The following is an 8934-nucleotide window of genomic DNA, read 5'->3' as shown; positions in this document are numbered from 1 at the left end:
CGCAGAGTATCAACTGTTCTTTCTTGGGTTTTCTTGTAAATCTGTTTCAAATTTATCTGCTTTTCTTCTATCCAGTTGGTGCCTAGGTCCTACTATAGATTCTTTGGAAATAAATAAAAGACTATCTGTAGCCATTTTTTTAAAATGAGCATTTAGAAATATCCTATTGTGAAATAAGATTCCTTTGTTCTCTCTAAACCTCAGTTCATAAAAATCATCCCCAAAGAGTTATTCTATCAAGCAGCACTATTTATTGATATATATCTAATCTTAAACTAACAGAAGCTTTTTGCTTAGGGATGACTGCATTTGTACACATTAGTTAAAATAGGACTCTCCCCCTAATCTGGCCTATGTAGTCCCTTACGTAGAATATGACTTTTTTTTTTTTTTTTGGTCTATTATCTTTTGGTTTAAATGTTTAATGTGCTGTCATTGAGGGTTTTTTGTTTTTTTCCTTTCATAGAATCATTAAGACCTTACATCAAATATATCATCTCAGATAAAATTTTTGTTTTATTTTTAACTAAACCACGTTGAAAGAACAGATGTGAGTTAAGGTAGGTAGAGTTAGACTAAATTAAAAGTACACTGGATTACTGACTCTGTTGGAAATTTTTCTAAACTGCATGATGTAGTCAAACAAAATCATTAGCTCTCTTTTTTAAAGTAAACAATCTCCACATATAAATTACACTGAGCAGTGTATGTGATTATGAAGTATAAATAGAATTTCATGGCATTTACAGTGGCACACACAAATATCTATATACAAATGTAGGGTGGTACCAAATGCCCTTTCATTTAGCAGTTGGAAATTGAGCCCGTCAGGGGTGATAAATATTGGAATTAGGGTCTTGCTAGCAGAGCATGTAGAACATTTCATCTTCTATTTAGGATCTGAAATGCAATCAAACTGAGCCATGTTTCAGCCTCCAGGTTGATGCTCACCCTCTGCTGTTGCATGTTATGCCACCAAAGGGGAAGCAGCAGCAACCTCACAGCCACCTTCAGGATGAAGGCAACATACTGGCTCAATTTTGTGCTGGCAAAGGGCAAGGCTGGCGGCTTAGCCCCGGAAAGTGCAGGCCTGCTGTGATATCTCCAATGCATGGGCAGCACTAAAAAGGAACTGGGTTTCTGCATGAAAATAATTTATATCAAAGTGCCTTCTAGGAACAGCATTATTTTGATGAGTACTTGGCTTCTGATTTCAGCTTCTTTCATTCACTTCAAAGAACTTTTAAAAAATGTGTCTGGACTTTGTACTTACCAGAGCACCCCGAGGCAGGCAAGCCCACAAAGACCAAAGCTACAGAAGGCACAAGCATGGTACCAGGCACGTGGAAGTGCTCAACAACAGTAGCCATTATATTATGGGAGACAAGGGCAGATGTAGAAGTGGTCTGTAGACTTAGTGCCAAGCTAAGATTTTTCCATTTCATACTAGAATTAGTTTTACTAACTGAATTCTCATGGATAGAGGTGAAATCTACACACTTGCTTGGATTCCAACAAACAAGTCTATCAGAAATTTTAACCATTCGCCTCTCTGGGCTTCAGTCTTTCCAGTATTCATTAAAACTCCCCACACAGTTGTCCTCTCTGATTCTTGTTCCATCTGCCTTCCACAGCTTTTAGCACTCATTGTTTCCACTTCCTTACCATCCACTCTGGCCTCAGCTCTACCTCCATTGCCCTTGCCTGTGTCTAACTAATTGTCAGATTCTTATCTTCCTTGATATCTTTGTAGCAGTTGACACAGTGGATACTCCCTTCAACTTGAAACTCTGTCTTGGTCTCCATGAAAGCACATGACTTTTTCTCTAACTCCTCCAAAGGTTCTGCCTCCTCCTTTTGACCCTTAAATATCTGTCCTCAGCTTTCTCCTCATTCTGCATGCATTCTCTTAGCAATCTTGTCCATGTCCATGATTTCAGCTACCACATACATGCATGCTGATAATTCACAGATCTCCTTGGCAGCAAGAGAACTCTAAATCTTTACATCCAAGCTCTTTTTCAACATCTATACTTGATTTTTTTGCAGACACCACAAGCTTACATGTTCAAAATGGAACTCATCATCCCACTTAAACCCACTCTTACTCCAGTTTCCCAAGCCAAAGTCTTCTTGTACCTCTTCCTCTGTGCCCCATAGCACCTTCCATATATTTTTTATACTATATTATGATGTCTTTTTTCTTAACAAGAATATTTTTATCATTGTTTCCTTGAGATGTAGTATAACGCCTATTACAGAAGAAATCACTAAATAACCTCAGAATATAGGAATGCTAGAAAATGTTTCAAACTACCTGGGTTGTATTCAATTTAAATTGAAACACTCAAAATACCCACTTGAAGTGAAAAGTCATGTTTGAGTTCATTTAGCAAACTCTATTTGTAAAAAAATGCAACCCAATAATTTATATGTATATTCAGCATTCACTTTGATTAAACATTGTTTCTTGGACTATACTGACTTCGGTGCCTCCAGGTTCCTTCTTGTCATTGTCTTAGAGAGACCTGCTCTCATCTCCAAGAAGAGTAGTTCAGCCAGCCACCCAATCCCTTTACTGTCTTCAAGTACCAAACTGTATTTGATATTTCATATTCATTTATTTAGTATTAAATACTACATGCATTGAAATATTGAAATATTCATAAAAATATTTTATTGTCTGGATCCTCACTTCTGGAATGTAAACTTCAGGAGAGCTAGTACCTACCTATTCTATCTTGTTCATTGCCGTATCTTTGGCACTCAATCAATTGATGGTGCTGGGGCCACAGACATGTGTAGGTGTTCAATAAATACCTGGTGAGTGAATAATCAGTTGATACACCTGTTATTAAAAACAACAAGCACTAAGTCGCGGAGACATGAAACATCGTAGCCTATTCCAGGAACTGCAAGTTATTTAATGTAAGGGCTGTTGCTGAGGACTGTGTCAACGATAACAGTGTTCATTTAGCACTTTTGTGTCTGCCGCTATCTAAGCTTCACTTACCTTATATCATTGAACCCCTATGACAGCCTTGGAGATGAGTACTATTATTATCCTCATTTATGGATGAGGAGGCTGAGGCTCAAAGAGATTAAGGGCAAATAGCAGTCAATGACAGAACCCAGAGAGAGAAATTCCCAGACCATCAAAGGCTATTAGAAGGAATTTGAACTCTCTCCTGTGGTCAATGACAGGACATTGGAGATTGGCAGGCAAGAGCCGACTTGTGTTTTAGAGGGATCAACGTGGGGCAGCATAGAGAGAAGAATGGAAGAGAACAAAAGGGAAGTCAGGGAGCTCAGTGAGGAGGCTGTGAAACACTTCTAGCAAGAGGTCATGGCAATGACTCCAAGTAAGGCAAGTGGGTTCAGATTTAGAGGATTTCCAGGAGGCAGGTAGAATTTAGCAGCCAGCTGGTTGTGGGTATAAAGCAGGGAGGCACTGAGCATAACTCAGGGGACAGGGTGTGATTTAGATGTCTGCTATCTGGCATCCCTCATATATTCCCAGTCCTGATGTTTGGGCAGAGGCTCCCAAAGCTGTATTGCTCATGCCTGCAGTTCCTCTGTAAGGTGGGAAGGCCTGAAAATCAGCACATGAAGTGTTTGGGCTGTTGGCGGTTAATGAGTTCACGCTATACTGTGGAAATAAATCAGAGACAAATAGCTTCCTTCTATCATAATTCCACATTGTAGACTTAATCATGTTTTCACTGATGTTGCAGAAGTAGCGTTTCAAGTCTTACTCCTCTCCCATGAAACCAGGGCAGAGGTTAAGGGTGTGTGTGTGTGTGTGTGTGCGTGCGTGTGTTGTTTTATTTTATTTTTAAAGAATTCTGTTGGTAGATTTTTTAAAAGCTGCACTAGAGATTCAACTAGTTCATTGTCCGTTAGTGATTTACTCATTCTATGCAGCCCATATCTCATACAGGCAGACCTCTGAGAAGGAACTGAGCCCTTTCAAAGGTCTGTGTTGTGGTGTGCTCAGCAATGTACTTCTGGCAGCCTTGTGATGGGAGTCAGAGCTCAATTCCTCACAGCTGTGGCCTCCCTTTCACTCCACACAAAGCCACACTGCCTTTTTGCCTGGAGGACTTTCTTGAAAGATACTTCTGAGGCTCTGCTCAACACAGAGATGCTTTTGACTCCTGAACATGAATCAAGGCAATCTCCTACCAACAAGCCAGACTATCCTATGACACAGCTCACAGTACACATTCTGGGCATGTAGACCCTGAAATTGAACTCTTCACTCTTTTAGTTGTGTCTATTGTCTCCAGCCAGTTAGATGGTTGAAGGGAGATGCTAAACCAACAAATAATGGTTTCCAAAGGAAACCTCCCAGTTCAATGAAAGAGTGTGCCTTCCTTATTATGGGAGATGCTGTGTCACAAGTGGGTGTTTTGTGCTCGGTTGAATTAAAAAAAAAATAGATCGGTCTTAAAAACTGTTAATGATAGAACACATGGCATAAATTATACTGTAAACTCCAAACAACTCGGAAATTATAAACTTTGCTTAGTCAAGGCTTTTCTTTTAACGATGCCCTGATGTCTCTGGCATAGCCCAGAGATAATACTGATTTCAGTCAGTATTATTTTATTTGAAAGGAGGAATTTCTTTTCCAAAAAAAGTCTCTCTAAGAAAAGCTGTCTTCCTGGCCAACTTCATGAAACATCTTGTGCCTATGGCCTGTATCATGTCTTGCCTGCGGCCAGGGCCAGACAGTATGAGATAGCACAGAAGGTTAGGGGAAGGAGAGTCATGTGATGAAAAGAAACTACAGGCTTGGTCCTGACATAGGCAGGAGGCTGACTCAAGTCAGTGGGAACTATGATGAAATAAAGACTGTCAGGACTCTGTGCCAACATACTTGAGACCTGGTCAGAGTAAGCATTTAATTTAGAAGATCTTCCTTGGTTTGCCTTTCAGAACAGCTTTCCAGGGGTGGGGAAGTGGAGAGATGTCTTTTAAATGATGAGAATAATATTTACAACTGTTTTTTATTTTTTTTCAACTTTAAAATTTTTTTTCAAATTTTTAATTTTCTTTTCAACTCTTTATTTTTCAACTTAAAAATTTTTTTTCAAATAATTTTTTCAATTATTTTCATTTACAACTGTTTTTTATTAAGCACTTATTATAGGTCAGGCACGTGTCCAGATACTTTATGTACAATATCTTATTTAATCTTAACAACCTTTGAGATAGGTACTATTATTACCTCCTTATTACAGATGGTAGCTGGGGCTCAGAGAGGTTAAATTTTTCCCAAGATCATGTAACAGGTACAGGGAAGCCAGGATTCTAACCCAGGTCAGAGCCTACACAATGAACTATTAACAGCTATGTTATACCTCTTCCCTGAGGATTAATTAAGAAAATGTGTGTAAAAGTGTTTTGGAAGCAGCAAATGCTGTAGAAATGCTAGTAGTGGGTTCTGGAGTCAGAAAAGCAGACCCATTCCACCTCTTAATAGCTCTGAGTATAAGTTTTGTTAATACTTTTAATCCCAGTCTTACAGTATTGGAGAATCAAGTTGGAGACCAAAGACCAAAGACCAGCTCATCTTTGGTCATCATGATGAGAGCCCTTTCTTTTGATACTGGTCTTTAACAAGTATTCCACTTTCCTCGAGCCTAATTTAACTAGAGCCCCCTTCATCACAGTCTTTTCTTGCATGCTCACCCCAGATTACATTTTTACTTGAGGCTTGTCAACCTGTAAATCACACAACTGGTTAGCAGAGGAAAGATGAGAGGGTGCGAAGGTTTGATCCAGCACATCCCACGGTTGGAACAGAGATGTGTGCCTGCCCTCTGGTTTATGGAAAGGTAGCAACATATCTATAAACAAAAACTCTCTGTGATATGAAAAAGAAAATTTAAATGAGCAGGAATATTATTTTTCTAATTCTAGAAGAACATTTTTTTCTTGGCCAGAAATGGATTAGGCAGTTGATCTAGCCAGTGAACCTCTCCAGTCTGACAGATCCCTGCCACATGGGGATGCTTTAGCACACATGTTCCATGAGTCTCTTAGTTCATTCACATGGCAGATCTCCCTATGCCATATTCATTCATTCATTCAGTAAATGTTCATTAAACCTGTACTCTGTGCCAGGTGCCGTGTGATTTAGATGATAACCAGTCCTGGCCTCAGAAGGGGTTACAATGTAGTGGGGAATTATAGTATAAACAAAAAAAAATCATAATAAAACATGAATATGCTATGAGAAAACTGTGAATAAAGTGCTAAAGAAATGCAGGAAAAGGAGCCTGTAACTGCCTCTAACTCAGGCAAGATAGGGTGGGGTCAGGGTAGCTCCTTTCTGTGTTAGTCCAACAGCAGGCCTCAGAGAAGTAGGAGGTAATTTGGCTCCTAATTTCTGATTCGTTTCTCATTCTCAGCAGCAGACTGGGGCGTGTTGAAAAGCTAGAGAAATAGATGTTTAAGTAAAATTCGATATTTTCACGCATTTGAATTTTAGTGAACGATAAGTTGGCAGTCACAGAGCCCATCCCAGGTGTTGTGGCCTCAAGGGAAATAGCTGCCCTCCACCTTCCAGGTGGTACCAAAACCAGCACTGAGCCGATGCAAAAGCTTGTGTTCCAGTGGCACAGCACAGTCACATAACTAATGAGAGGCCGTTTATTGTCTAAAGAATTACTTGTGAAAAGCATGGCTGTGTCATAAATACAGCTCATGCTTCTGAATCAACTCCATCACTTAGTAGCTGTGTGCAAAGTTGAGCGAGGTGGTTTGCTGATCCTCAGCTCCCCCGTGTGTAACAAAGATAACAAAAGCCACTTAAAGAGGTTTAAACGTGGCATAGAGAGGAAAAGTATTTTTCAAACTTTAAAATGTTATACAAGCAATAATTAACATTAAGTATCTCTTTCAGCTAGTGATTGCTATTTATATTCCCCAGAGACTTTTGTACACAAAATCCCACTAAGGAGACCAATGGTGGACAGGTTGGTCTTTAGAAGATGTTTTGGAAAAGTATATCCAATACAGAAGCTCTGAAATGTGAGCTCCTCTTCTGTCCACATCCCATTTTCAGCAGGTTCCAGAATAGCAGTTCCTGATGTCTTCCAATAGTTGATCTGGACTATTTAGAACAATGATCTTTGAAAAAAGGTGCCTATGACTGTCACCAGTAATAATTTATAATAATTTGGACTTCTGACTTTTTTCCTCTTTCTACTTGAAAACTTAAAAAAGCCTTTGTGGAGAATTTTTTTTTTGCTCCTGAATATGAGAATTGTGGCCAGAATTCAATCCAAACCAAATTTCAAATGTGGAATTATAACCCCTACCTCTGCATGGAAACCATGGAGCCCCTTAGCCAGAGTGGCAGTTGGCAGTTCTCCCTTGTTCTCCTAGGACACATGCAGCAGGATGCCAATGAAGAAAAAGAACGGGCAAGGAACATGAGGGGAAATGCTAAAACCATCTGTACAGAGTTGGGTTTTATATGCTGCTGGTACAACAGGGTCCTTCTTGTTATCTTCACTAGAGTCCAGTCCCCCTCCCATGACTACAATAAAAAGAAGAAACAGTAAACCTCTGACCGTATTGATTTCAGAGAGTTAGTGTGGTTCAGTGGAGGGAAAATCAGGGTGGGGGTCAGGAAACAGGGTTCTAGCCTGGCTCCGTCATTAATGCACCCTTGGCATTTATGGAAATCCTATTAGAACTCTTTGCAGTAGGCCCCTTGTCCTCTCTGAGACTCAGAGGCATCATCTGTAAGCTGTGGATGTTTACAGTTATAGCCACTTCAGAGATCACGGTGAGGAAAACACACTGCAGTGTATATAGTATTACTTCAGGCTTTCTGCACTAGAAGGAGAGACCCAGGGCTAGCCTCTACAGATACTCAGACTCTGGGGTGCTGGGGAAGAGAGAACATAATTGTCCTGGAGCCCACGTTTATGACCTGTCTTCTATTCCTCTTTCCCTAGGCCATGTCTAGAGGAGAGGAGAATTATCTTGAAGTGCGGGCACTACATAATTCTTCTGGGGTCTGTGCCCATCACCCCTGCCTTCAGATGGGCCAGACAATGCCAGAAAGACAAACCTGTAACTGCCTCACTCCCATCCATCCATGTCCCCCCTGGTGCTGGGGGCATGGCCCTGCACCTGTAGACTGGATGCTCTTTGCCTCTGCCAACCTGTGGTCTTGGTCGTGGACCAGCTCCTGTAACTCTGGTCTACAGTCTCAGTGGGTATTTTTATTTTCCAACAACAGTCGCCTGTTCACTTTGAACTTACTATTTTCTGAAACACTTAGACAAAAGGGTGTTCAAAAGTTGGTTATAATGAGCTTTAAATAAAGACAGAGAGATAAATGGAAAAACAGATAAGTGGAAAATCACCAGATAATTTAAAAATTATCTATAAATAATGTAAAATTTAAAAGAAATAAAAATTGAACCAAAAATTAACAAGTATGTCTTCTATCTGAATATGGAAGATTTAAGTCTCCAGTTGCAGTTGTGTTACAGCATAATCATTCTGGTTTGTTGGTTTATTGTCCCTTCAAGTGGCCAGTAATATGCTCTTTTATGGGGCATGGGTCACCACGGGGTGGCCTTAGCTGAAGATATGCTTTAGCAATAACTGCTCAGTGAAATGGCTTAGATTTCTTATTATACTGTCCTCAGGTCATGGCATCTTTCTTTTACCTTTCTTCCAAAATGCATTTATGCATAACTTGTGTGTAGTCTTCAAAGGAACCTAACTTCTAACCAGTACAGGCATAGGTACAAATAGAAACTGCCCTAGTATTTACTTGTGGATTATTTTCTACATTTTTCCATTTCTAAATCCTCCCAACAGACCAATTTTCTTTGGTAACAAAGAATACATTTCTCTTTAAGTTTGTAAAAGGAGCTACATAAAATTCTCCAGACACATGTT

This window comes from Mesoplodon densirostris, chromosome 2 (assembly GCF_025265405.1).
Source record: "Mesoplodon densirostris isolate mMesDen1 chromosome 2, mMesDen1 primary haplotype, whole genome shotgun sequence".
Taxonomy (NCBI): Eukaryota; Metazoa; Chordata; class Mammalia; order Artiodactyla; family Ziphiidae; genus Mesoplodon; species Mesoplodon densirostris.
The sequence above is the reverse complement of the archived record's forward strand: the minus strand, read 5'-3'. Positions refer to the sequence as shown.